The 13,492-nt window shown below is 34.8% G+C and overlaps 1 long non-coding RNA gene across 1 annotated transcript; it reads right to left on the reverse strand.

Moving 5' to 3' along the window:
• Positions 1–7,566: 7,566 nt before the first annotated feature.
• LOC118438586 lies at positions 7,567–9,631 on the reverse strand. The gene is made up of 3 exons (XR_004836931.1): positions 9,456–9,631; positions 9,051–9,139; positions 7,567–8,495 (listed from the first exon to the last, which is right to left on the reverse strand). It is a non-coding gene; the product is annotated as an uncharacterized LOC118438586 (long non-coding RNA).
• Between the last annotated feature and the right edge of the window lie 3,861 nt (positions 9,632–13,492).

A 13,492-nucleotide genomic window follows, 5' to 3' on the forward strand; every position in this document is an offset into this window, starting at 1 on the left:
GGACGTTAAGACGTATAAAAACTGTAACCTAAAAAGACTGCTTACCAGTACCAACCATCTAATGGCAAGACCATTAATTCCTGTGACCCCAATGGAAGAAGAATTTATGCGTCCCGCTCTAAATCAAATATCGAAAAATTCAAACCTTAAAACTTACCAAAAGATTTGCAATTCTTTTCCCAATATAAAATTGGAAATCCCTGCTCAAAATCAACCTCTATCTCATGCACAAATGCAACACTTGATCAAAATTGGACAGGCTAATACCAATTTCAAAATACGCGAACTTCAAAAAATAAACCCTCCTTTTGTCCCCAATCGGAAAACCATTGAATGCGATTCAATTAAAATGACCCAACCTAAATCAGACAGAGAATTACATACGCGAAACTCACGTGAGATGAAAAAAGATCTCCTGACGATCCATCCTTCTAAACTTCTATAACCACAAAAAATTCAACCGTGTATAAAAAAGTAAAAAAAATATTGTTCCATTTTCAAGCAAAATTAAACCACCAGTTAATGTGCAAGATGCGAATACTGACTTTGACTATATACTTCCATATATCCCACCTTTTAATAGTCCTCTAATAATTCTCGGAGTTTTGAAAACTCCTAGCACACATTCCCCTCTTACGCTAAATACGACCGCAAGTTGTATTGAAGCTATAGTTTTAATTCGAATAGGCATAGTGTACCATACATGCCTGTCCTTAGTAGAAAAAATCTTCTGGAACATAGAACAAATTCATGTCATGACATTACAAAGTTTCACGTGAATACATTATCAACGGTGCGACTACTTATTGCCAAACAATTTTGTAACTAGAAAGTTACGAGGGATGCCGGTATTCATACCGTAAGCATGTTTTCCTCTTGAAGGGTCCACGAATAAAATGTCAAGAACGGGATTTGATAAACTAATAATTTCATAGCTTGAAACACAAACCCTTTAATGTAAAATTAGACACGCTTTTGAGCCATAAATGTAATTTTTTACTGTTACTACAACAAAGGAAAGCAAATCAGACCTGAAGATATTGCTTGCATATCATGATCAATAAGATCCTGTGCTATTTCAGAGTTTAAGTTTATAACAGTTATGTAAATGTGGATATATGTATACCCAATCATTAGAAAGGACAATTCAATTTTTGCGTCAATGACTGTAAACATGTATTGACGAGGAGGGACTAAATAGACGGATAAATAGCCTAAAAAATAAGAGTTCCATTATTTCCTGTAGAATAACAGAATATTTTATATACAGCGTTATATACAATTTTTTGTGCCTTGTGGCATCCACAGCATTTGAAATTGAGTCGATTATTATTTGTGCAACGTATGGCCACGTGGTAAAAAAAATGTCAAATTAAAAATTGATCATTAATTCTTGTATTAGAACGCATATTATATTTTTTCAGAACTTCATTCTACCATTAGGTTTAATACTCATTACAAACTCGTTTTAAATTGTTGTGCCCAATTATGTACGTAAGTACGGTGCATTTAAATCTTTCATATTCGTTGGTAGGACTTCGTGAATTATTAACTCAGACTGTGAAATACGATCCTGCTGGATCATGCCGGCTCGAGTTCAAAACAAGAGACTGGAGTTTAACTTATAGATTATGAATACACTCAATTTCGTGTACATCATACAATCCAACAATGTTTATGTTATGTATGCATGTTACATGCATACATAACGTGTACACATGTAGCATGTACAGGGTGGTTTAAATGTCACGCAACAATGGAAAATTTTTCAATGGGAAAAATCCCTAAATCCCCATTAGTTACAAGATTTTGGATTAAGATTTTTATAATTATTATCAAAAGTTATGGAAAACTGATGACGAAATTCTTAAAACATTGAATTTTGGAGACAAAATTTCGGTAACTAATGGAGATTTAGGGACTTTTCCCATCGAAAAATTTTCCATTGTAGCGTGACATTTTAACCACCCTGTACATGTGTATATAGTACGTGTAGAACTTGCATTTTGTATTTTATTGAATTGTTTGTTCAGTCCTTTTCCCCCGGTGTTGCCCTACGGAATTTTATCCAACCCAACATTCTATCATCAGGACTATGATTATCGTATCATGGGTATGGACCAAGCATATCAACTTGTAAAACCTATATAAAAATAAATAAATCATTATTTATTCAGATGAGTAGGCGTCTGCTATACGTAGGGATTTAATTGCAAAAATACTATACAGTTGTACTCGGCAAATATTAAGTATCAGAATACTACACAATTTTACAACGCAAGTTCACCTCAACTGCATGTATTTATCTCATTATGCCATAATATTTACATACTTAATTTCTCCATTTTTTTAACCCAAAAAACGTTAAACATTTAAATTAGCTCCAATTCAAAAGTGTTGTTTATCATACGTCATACATATATCCTATATTTATAGCCGGGTCCCGAGCCCAATATTTCAAAACTTAATACCTGGGTCTCTATTATGATCCATTTTCTAGCTTGAAATGAAATGTTTCATGCTCGTATTACAGAAATTACAAAATTCAAGCATAAGTGCAAATTTATGTGCTCGGGGTACTTATAATATTTCAATTCAAAATTTCTGATTAACATGATTGAAATTATGAATTTGTAACCAAGTTCATCACCACTATATATTATTCGTTCAGAAATGTAACCTGGTTAACGGACCCCGACTGATATGAGATTCGTGAACGACAAAGAATTGCCTGCATAAAGGTAATTTTTGAATTGGTTCACACTTCTGAATATCGACTATTTTCATCTCTTGTGTTGGACAATATTCCGTAAGATCGTGACCGTTGTACATATTGACGTATTGAAAATGAATTTCATTTTGTTCCCCACACAAAACAAATATTTATACGCATATTTTTTATTCATCACACCTGACTAATTTCAGCACGATACGTAAATTTGAGGCTTTAAATGTTTATGTACCAGGCAAAACAAAATTGTTCATCATATGTTGCTTGATTAATTTCGGTCATTCAAACTTTCTTAAATATTCAAGTCATCCAAGAATAATCCGACGGTAATACATGAAGTCAGAGGTGGGAAAATTGCATGTTACATTCTCTAAAAAAATGTGATTTAAAAAATATTTACACATCACTACCCGAAATCCCTATCAATTTCTAGTTGGAAAATATTTGCAGATGTAAATAATTACGGCTAGGATGATATGTATGTATCACCAATTCAACGGATGCACAATATACATATTCCTAATCTCAGGAGAACTTGCGAGGTTGTCTCTAACAGATTTCGATGCCCTTTGGATATATGATATGGTAGGGTCCCAGGAGTGTACTGATACCCTAAAATGGTTTCACTCCATTGACGCCTGCCACACCCACTTATAAATATGCGCCAAAAACACTAACATCACCATCTTTAAACGCTAGTCAAAAAATCCAAATTTGACGGGAATTTCAAAATTTTGCACCATTATACATACTCCCAGATAGTTGTTTTATAGTATCTCACTTCAAAATATATATTTTTTTAGTATTTTCGAAAATTTCCTGCCCTCGAAAAACTCAAAATTTTTAAGAAGGAGTTTAATACTGGATATGATAAGTCAACTATCATACTGCAATATTTTCAAAATCCCATAAGAATGGATTTTTGGCAATGGTTTAATCGAGTAAAAACAGGGGTTTTCGTGTTATTGGCGCCTTTAATATTAGTTTCATGAATGTTTAAAATTAGTTTGATGAAAACAGTAATTTTTTACGAACTAAACGATAACGATTCCATGTGTACCTTTACAATATTCCAGTAAATATACTTTGCTCGTTCATATGTATAAAATCTTGAATATTGTTTAAAAAATCAGGAAAAAGTTTAACAAATTCCAGAAAATCGTGATTAAATTGTTGATAGACATACATATGCTTAAATTGAGAGAAATTGTGGAGAACCAAGCACTTAAAAATTCAGATCAATACGTATTGAAAATTCGTATACGAACCGCTTAAAATTGTCAAAATTCGTACACAGATATGATAAGTTGTGCTTACGAAATTAAGTATCACGCAAGGATCTTAACCGGCACACAATTGCATGTACGATTAAATAAAGACGGTTTATTTTGTTTATATGTGCAATTATACACTCCTGTCAAAATAAGAATGTACGAGTATATGCACATACAGATGTACCATAATTTGTGTAATAATTTGTTCTTATAGGGCACAATACCTCTGTGCCAGAATAAGCTTACATTGTTTAGCCTTGTTTCCATTTAATTGGATTGTCAGGCAGGTTACCTCCAACAGCATCGTGGGAAATGATAGAGGACAAATGTTGAATCGAAAACTTAATGCTATACATGTATGTAAAATACATAATTAAAGATCCTAAATTACATATTTTCGCTCTTGTGACGATGTTGTGCATGTAAATTTTTCAAAACATAACTATGTGGAATTATATTTTGTACGAAAAATTCATGTACTCTGAGCTTCTTGATCTTATTAATACATAAAGAAATATCAATAACTCATATCAATATATGCACTTATGTATATCATATCCACAACAACTTGAAATTCAATAAATAAAGGAGAACCCTTATCCTCATCAAACATGTATAAGACGGTGTCCATTCTAAATAGGTAAGCTTCGGCAGCTGGATTTTTTATTTTCGAATTTCCATCAAAAATAGGTCATATGGCATGAAGTTAGTGTAACAGAAGAAAAATTTTGAAATGACTTGCCGTCCTCTATGGCCATTACGGTGTATTTTGGAAGGTGTTCGTAGTACAACAATTTTTTCGTCAGTTTGTGAGTTAGGAAGCTGAAATTTAAGATTGTACACGGTCGTGAGTGTCCCAAGGCGGGACTTTTTCGTTTTAACGTCTAATGTCGAAAATGACCTTAAAACCGGTCACTTTTCGCCATCTAAATTTTCCCATCTAAGTACAAGGTCAAGTCTCACAACCCCATAAATCTGGTATCGTTAGAAAGGTCTCGGCGGGAAGACTAAGAATATATAAATATACTTTTTTGGGTTTGGGATCACTCCCTTTAAACTAGAAATTAGAAATCTTTTTGCAAAACATTTTTCAATTTTTTCAAGTCACTAGATTTTCCCGCTGATGCCGGTATGTTCTACTCATGTTATAACCCATTGTCAGTAATGCCATTGTACATAGATATTTGTGCAAAATTTCAAGTAACTTACAATGCAGGCTCAAACCATGTTCAGCCCATATTATTTATTGACCATGTTAGTTTGGAAGAGCAAGCCTTTAGAAACAACATTTGGTTCACCACTTGCGCAGATGCGCAAAATTCACCAAGTTATGGGTGCCACAAGTTCGCAAAAAGTGGTCGAGAGTGAGCTCGCGCTGGACCTTGCATCAAAAATCAAGCGTTTTTGCGAACTTGTGGCGCCAATAACGTGCTGAATTTTGCGCATCTGCGCAAGTGGTGAACCAAATGTTGTTCTAGAGACTTGCTCTTCCACACTAACATGGTCAAAAAATAATCTGGGCTGAACATGGTTTGCGCCTCCATTGTTAGTTCATTAATGTGAAAATTAAGCGATAAAACTTTATCGCCTATCATTTTGCTCTTGACTCTATTTGATAAAGGTGCAAGTTTCTCGTACGGTAATGTTTCTTATTCCCAATATCGTGGTAGTTCATTACATGTGTATCAAATTGTTCAGAAAATGGAGATTACTATCGCTAAACTTAACAAGTTTATCAGAAAGAAAGCAATGGTGAAAAGAGCCTTGACTGAGATACATTAGAAAAAATTTTTCAAGGCAGTATAAGTTATCATATTGTCGTTGATATTTGCATATTTCTGATTGGAAAAGTGTGAAATTAAATGCTAAAAACTTACTTAATCACCCTTGCTTAATCAATTTCAATTCGTGTATCTGAAGAGTTTTCGTATGTAATCAGCAATAGCTGCAAGAAATATGTTCACCCTAAGCTATGTAATTCGTTATAGTCGCGCACATTACCAGTGTGTTTCAACAGACTAAATTTATCACTGTTACTTTAATTTAAATGAAATTCGAGACAGAGTCAAAGTTATATAAATTACATACTGCCATAAACCTGAGTAACAAAATTAGATTATCGCAAACTCAAAAAAGGAATAAACGACAGATGCAGACAATTGTGTTAAAAGGGCTTAAAAGACTTGAAGCAGTTCTCCAGAGTGAATTGATATATCAACCTTTAATTATTTAGTACAATGGATGACATTATTCTTCCTCCTCCAAGTAAATTTCCTCTCCCAAAGCTGGAAAATTGCCAAAAAAATTTGGAATTATTCTCTTCCTTGGTCCGCTCTCGTAAGTACTTCGTCAAATTTATTACGGATAGTGTAGAGCATCTAATTGATTAGGTGCATTACGTGTCAACTACAGGTGTTACCACGGCTCATATATTTCCGAAAATTGTTCAGTGAAAATTTTCAGGGAGATGTGTAGCTCTATAGATGACCTAGATTTGTTCCAGAGTTTGTGCGGGATGAAATCACCTCCCATGATCCTGAGGATAATATAATGGCTATATTTTCAATCCAGTGCCAGTTATCAGAATTTTTACAAATATTTTTATAATTGAAGTCTTGCATTTTTTAAGTAAGGGGAAGGATTTAAAAATGCGTTCCCCGTCCTTCCCTTCCCTTGAATTTTTGAATAAACATTACAAAAATGAATACAAATTTTTGAATTGTAACCAATTTTGATTTTAAAATAGTAAAAAAGATTAAGGCTTCACATTTTTAATTAATAAATCATGATGATATGCTGGCACAACTGCATCTCGTTCACTTTTTCGTATCCATAGGCAGCATATGTAACCATGCTAACAGGCCTCTCCCTCTCTTTTTCCACTATCGCGCATCGCTGACCCAGTGGGTACCTTTCCTATGCTGTGGGCGAAATTATACACGCCTTTACCAGAAACTTCGAAGGATGTCATCCAAGCGAAGGGAGATATCCACCACATACCTAACATATAGGCTATTCTACTCGTGCTATGGCTAAGCATAAATCCAATCCTACTTCTATACTTTAGCATCTCCCAATTTACAGTATTGTGTAATCTCCGTGAAATTTGTACAATGCCAGTGACAAACTTTCCTTTATAGCGGATGTTTGAGTATCTTTCACATATCTATAAATACACCTATGTAATCTGTATTACCCAAACAGAGGAATAAATAAATCCAAACGGGGCGCACCCACTTTACAAAAAAAATGTATACCATGCGCATGGTATACATCCCATCCCATAGCCATGGGATGAATGAGCAATAATTTTTCTTTTAGTGCAGTTTTTAGTTATTCTTTAAAACAATAGTGGGGCCGAATGGCGGCGAAGATTGTCAACTTCTATGTATATCGTCGTACAGAAAGAGGTTTTCAAATTAAGATCTGTTCTCTTTTCCCACACGAGGGAGTGTAATTGACGAATTTTATGGTGTGTTAAATTTTGAGACAATTGTCATAAAAATTTGTTTGTCTTGACTCTGATACGATTTCAAGAATGTTATGATATATGCGCAATAATTATGTAAATACATTGTAAAAATTGCTCTATTAAGATTCTATGTGTATGTTTATAAAAGTTTGTCTAGGTAAATATACCCAGTTGTGGGTAGGCGAGAGTGCATAATATTTATAATATGTAAATTATATTGTAAAATGAGACGATTGGGTGGCCGAAAAAGACCAGCATTTAGAAAAGGCCGTGTGACCCAGGTGGAGAATGAAACCTTGAGTAAGAATTATTCGATTCAACAATACTAAATTCTAAATTGTAAAATCAAAATAAAAAATGTTCAGACTTTCGAACTTTACAATTTTTTACCAAGTTTCAAAATTCAAAAATCGAGAAACTACCAAAAAGCGGTGGAGGTATTTGGATAAAGATTACAACAAAAAAGATTTTAAATACCCCTTCAAAATTACATAAAACTCTTGTAATTTCAACTTCGTTAATATTCTCCCAAATAAAGAGGTTATTGTACGCTCTAAAATCACGTGGCATTGAACGTTGGCTAAATCCAGAAAAAACTATAAATTTTGCAAACCTTGCGTATCACCAGATTTATATAAGTAGAACTAATTAATATTAATTCGTAGGAATTTTGTTTAGAAAAGTTCGACGAGAGATAATTAGTATAAAAATTTATAGAAAAATTGGAATAATTAGACCCTGAATTGGTTCACTGATTACTTAAAAGCTATTTTTAAGATATTTTAAGATGGATAACCTAGGTGGAAATAGAAGATCAGAGATTACTTGTTGTTTCAGGAACTCGACAATTTTACTATTGATACTTCTGAAATAATGTTTTTGACGAAGGGTGGTCCACAAATTAGGGCGGAGCTGATGGAAGTGATCACGTGCGTGTGTTGGGGGGGGATATTTTGCATTCCGCTGAAAACTACCAGAAGAACGAGGGGGACTGATGGGTTTAAGCGTTCATTGTAATCTGTGACACCAAACAAATAGTTAGCATTACATGCGAAACATTTTTCTTATCGAATTGCGTGCTATTAAAACCGACATAATTTGCAGTTTAAAATAATTAGTACTTGTAATTGTACTAGTAAAAACCCGAACAATTACAAACACACTACTTGAAAATGTTGCCAAAATAATTTCACTCATTTGAACCCAAGCTTTTCAAAGTTATGCAGACTAAAAATGCATTTTTAATACTGCTTAATGTAACATTATTTAACATTATTTTTTAATTACAAGTTTTTTGATTTATATATTTCAGGGAAAATTATAACTCAGGCGTCGTTCCTAAATTGTGTGAAGCGTGAAGGGTCAGGGGGCCTAAGGGCCTACTGAATTCGTGCTATGTGAAATGTGTTAAAGGGAAGAGCGGGGTAAAAAATATCGCAATTTTTTGCGGTACATAATTTATGCTGGGTCCCTAGAGTATAACGATTTAGTACTAAAAATATGCAAGAGAATAACAGCTCTTGCTTTTATGATTCCTTTCAAGCAAGAATAAATATGGGACAAATTTTCTTACCTGGAGGAAAAGTTGCAGTAAATTTTGTGAGCGTGGAATTTGAAGGGATATAGTTGCAGCAATCATGGAACTGGAACATAGTGGATTCCCTGTAATGGAAAACTCACTTTTTAAAATTTTTAATCGTAAAAACATTCACTGAAGTAAATCGTCAAAACTGAATTCTTTTGTTATTATACGAGACCAGTGATTTTAAGTAATTTGTAAGAATTTAAGCCAAATTTTTGAATTTATTCGAAATCGGAAAACTTTAAATTGGAATCAGTTAAGGTTTTAAGTCCAGTTCAACAGAGGTATGCATGTATTTACAGTAAAGAATAATAGTTAAAAATTATGTAAATTACTGTTCATTTAATCCAAGATATGTACATAAACTAGTCAGAATTTGATTAAATGTGTACTCACCGTATTTGTAACTTTGGGAATTTCGGCTCGAATTTTGCAAAAATTGTTTAATTTTCTACTTATTTTCTTTTCTGCGTAACTTTACAGCACTATAAAATAATTTGTATTTTACACGTATTATAATTTGCCCTGGTGAAATTGAAATTTAACTTTAACCAATTTTCTTCTTTAATAAAGAGAGGATGGAATCGGAATGAGAAAGAAATGGACATGAGTTAGCATTATTATCTAAATGGAGAACGGCGTGGTCCTTCGCGAAGGACCACGACAAAGAGAAAGGGTCCTTTCTTGCGGTCTATCCCTTCTGAGAAATGTGGGATAAATTTAACCCAGTTGAACTGCCCGACGGGAGTGTAAAATATTTAACAATCGAGGTTAAAAATTCCACGTGGAGCCGGGTGCAATGCAAAGGGTCGTTTACTTGCATACACTTAGAAATAGGGTTACGAGTATTACCAAAGGATAGCGTATGTGACTCTATCGCCGTGTTGATGAATTTGTCACCAACTGGTTACAAATTTATTAGCTTTGGTGACAATATAATACCAAGTCGGTGAAACTTCATGATTCGTCGGTGACAATTGTAACCACATGATGGCAAATTTATAACCACGGCGGTTGAGTCACATATGTATACTTTTTGGTTATAATCGCAACCCCATTTCTAAGAGTGTACTAAATATTCACTACTTTTTATCTTAAATCAAATGCACCAAAAATAAATGCACCCTGCATTCTAAATCAAGTAAACTACACAAAATGCAGAGCAGCGTTAACTCGATGAAGAATAACGTTTCCTTTGAATTTAGTACATTTATGATTCCCAATTTAGAATTTAGAGTGCACTCACTCACTTCTCAAAAAGGTCGGCTTTATTAAGAGAATATCTGCCTCATAGATTGTACATGCAAATCATGAAATGGAAATGTATTTAAATCGTAAAATAGAAAATGTCACTGAAATTTCCATTTGTGTATTGTGCCTTATTTCATTTCATTTAGCGTTTCAAATATTTTGAACAGTCCCTTACACATCTGACAACAAATATTTGTGCAGGACAAACTGTTCAAGCGACACATTGTTTACGCATTTGTGGAAACGGGAACTAATCGGCCTCGCCATGAAGGAGGGTAATTTTTACCCTCCTCCTTCAAACCGTTTCAGTAAACAAAATTATTAACCAAATATATGAATAAAATTATGTTGCCCGGAAGTGTGGCACTTAAGAATAACACAACTCATTGATCCTAGAGTTAACTAGCTGCGTTAATTAAAGTCAAGGAGACGGTCTGATTGATGCAAAAATCTTGAATCACTAACGGTGTTCCTCTATCTATGAAGTTCGATCCAAACTTGACCTTCAGCAAGGAACAAGCTCTAAGCTGCCTTCTTATCAACTTCTGCCCTCGCAAGCCTACAACCTTGTTTTTCATCCCTTGAAGTGCTGTTTCCGACGCAATATTGATTCCAGACGCGAGAGTATAAACAAGGAAATTGTTTATCCCAGCATTCCAACCAATTAGAGGAAATACCAAAAATCCTGGCATTTGTATATCGTTGTGATGATTGATGCAAACGTACTGCACAATTACTTGAACTCCAGGGGCACAAGCCAACAATGCTGGCATCATTCTATACATGAGGAAGTCGTTGAATGATTTCTCCAAAACTTGTAGGCATTTGTAGAGGCGAATACAAGCATCCACATCATCACTTTGTTGTATCCTTGAGATTTCACTAGGTACAAGATTAATCAATAATAGAGCTAAACCTTTAATGTAAGACCATAAGAACCTGACCTGTATAGGATTCGAAAATAAGTTAGGAAGCAGACCGTGCCGACAAATAGGACATAGATGACCCAGGTGCCACCAGATAGGGTCATATGCCACTGCATCCACGACTCAAAGAGTCTTATCCCGAATTGGACGACGTAGCCACTAGCGCCAGGTTCCTTACAATTGGCACGCATTGACAGGAGGAAAGGGGGTGTGCATGGGACAAATAACAAGAGAAGGAGTTGAAATACTGGAACTATTGAAAGTGAGATTATCGCCAATGGAATAACGACCCTCATGAATTTTGTTACCAGGGAAGTGGGTGGGCTTGGATGACCTGTAAAACAATCAACAAATAGGCAAAGTCGTCGAATTTATTTTACAATGCAAATTGGACCTCTCAGTATTTGTTTTTCAAAATTGATAAAGGCATTGATAATTTGTCCCGGTGATGGATCCAGAGAGTAGTTCCATCGCATGGCTGTTACCAGTATGTCCATGATTAAAAATAACGATTCTTGGAATTTTTCTATTAAAGTTAATCCACCAAAGAACACATGCAGAAATGTTGCGAAAGTGTAGAGAAGTGAAAGTATACTCTGCCATTTGAACATGCGAATATGTTGAACATTTCGTGTTCTAATAATAATCCCCAACTTTTCGTTATATTCGAATGGGATGCATTTTAGGAATTTGCATACTCGCAAATGTAGCTTGAGAAGTGGAAAGTAGTCTGTGTGGTACATGGTCAAAGTGTAACTCAAGCTGGCACGTTGGGGCAAAATTTCTCCTTGTCTAAATATGTCTAAGAATAGGTCACATCCACCTCACGCCTTCAATTATCTTGAGTAAATGTTAATTTATATGTAATGTTGATGTTAAATAAGTTAATGTTAGTATATAATCCATTTCATGTAGAAGCTAAATAAATGCTGAAGTTGGCTTAAGGTTCATTTAAAGTTTACGGTAAGGTTGTGATCCTGTAATACAAACACTGTTCCCTCTCGCTGAGTTGTTTTTGAAGTCAAATCAATATTTGTACTTAGGAATTTGGTCATTTAAATTTCGACCTTCATTTTTCCGACATATCTAGATTATGTAGCTTGCGGAAGGGGTTAAGGTCTCACAAAAGTTTGAACAGAATCGGACGACACGAATAAAGTTGTTCGAATTGCAACTTTCAATCGTGTAAAGTTATTAATAAATATGCCATTGCGTAGCAACAAGAAAGGTCTTTACTTTTACGGACTATCCTACATATTTTCACGTCGCAATTTTAGTAAGGCCCAAAATCTTTGGGACGTCTGCCTTTCTTTTTTGGCGAGAGAGGTGAGCAAATGCATTTCGTTGCACTGCACAAATACTTTGTCTCGCTACATCCATGTAACGATTTCAGCACCCGGAAATTGCGAAGTGGAATGTTTCTCATTCCTGCAAAGCAAACAGCAACCCTGCTCGATTGGGGCTTACATACAATAATTTTAACCAGAACAATCCGTCTGCTTGTGTCAATTTTATTAAGTAGCTTCAGCTACTTTATGCGAAGAGTTTGTCCGTCTCTCCGTCTGTCTGTCAGCTGTATAACGGGAGAAAGGATCGAGATCGAGTCCAAATCGGTTTGCGGCATCATACATATGAACCAAGGGGGAGGATCCTATCAACTTTAGGGGCTAATCGGACCACCCCCTAGGCGCCAGGGGGTGTGTTCGGGGCAAAATGAGATTTTTCCAAAAATTGAATGCCATGGATGAAATACAGTGAACTTTTGCGTTCCCTAATTGTACCACACCCTGGAGCTTGAGGGTGTGGTACATCTATATCTATATCTACATCTATAGATGAAATACAGCGAAATAAAATATACGATGTCGTGGGAGTGGTTGGGGTAATGTGAGTCTGAAGCTATCCGTATGTGCGTCTACGACGGTTAATTATTTGCTTTCACCGAATGTAAACCAAATATCAATTAATGTTTGCGTTTTGAATTAAACAACTTACATACCTATATAGATAGCTTACGTGTTCCGAATATAGGACCAACTGAAATGCTTTGACAGTATGTTCCTTTCCTATTTAAAATTCACGTCTTACAAATATTTATTCGTACATATGAGAAGCAAGCAGTATGTAAATTTGAATCCATGTATGAAACACGTGGTGTTACTTTCAAAGAAATTCCTAAGATGGAAAATAGTATAGAAACATTTTGGCCAGCGGCTTATACTTATAAAATGTCCTTACGTTCTAAATTATTTTCCA

Source organism: Folsomia candida, unplaced genomic scaffold (genome assembly GCF_002217175.1).
Source record: "Folsomia candida strain VU population unplaced genomic scaffold, ASM221717v1 Fcan01_Sc023, whole genome shotgun sequence".
Taxonomy (NCBI): Eukaryota; Metazoa; Arthropoda; class Collembola; order Entomobryomorpha; family Isotomidae; genus Folsomia; species Folsomia candida.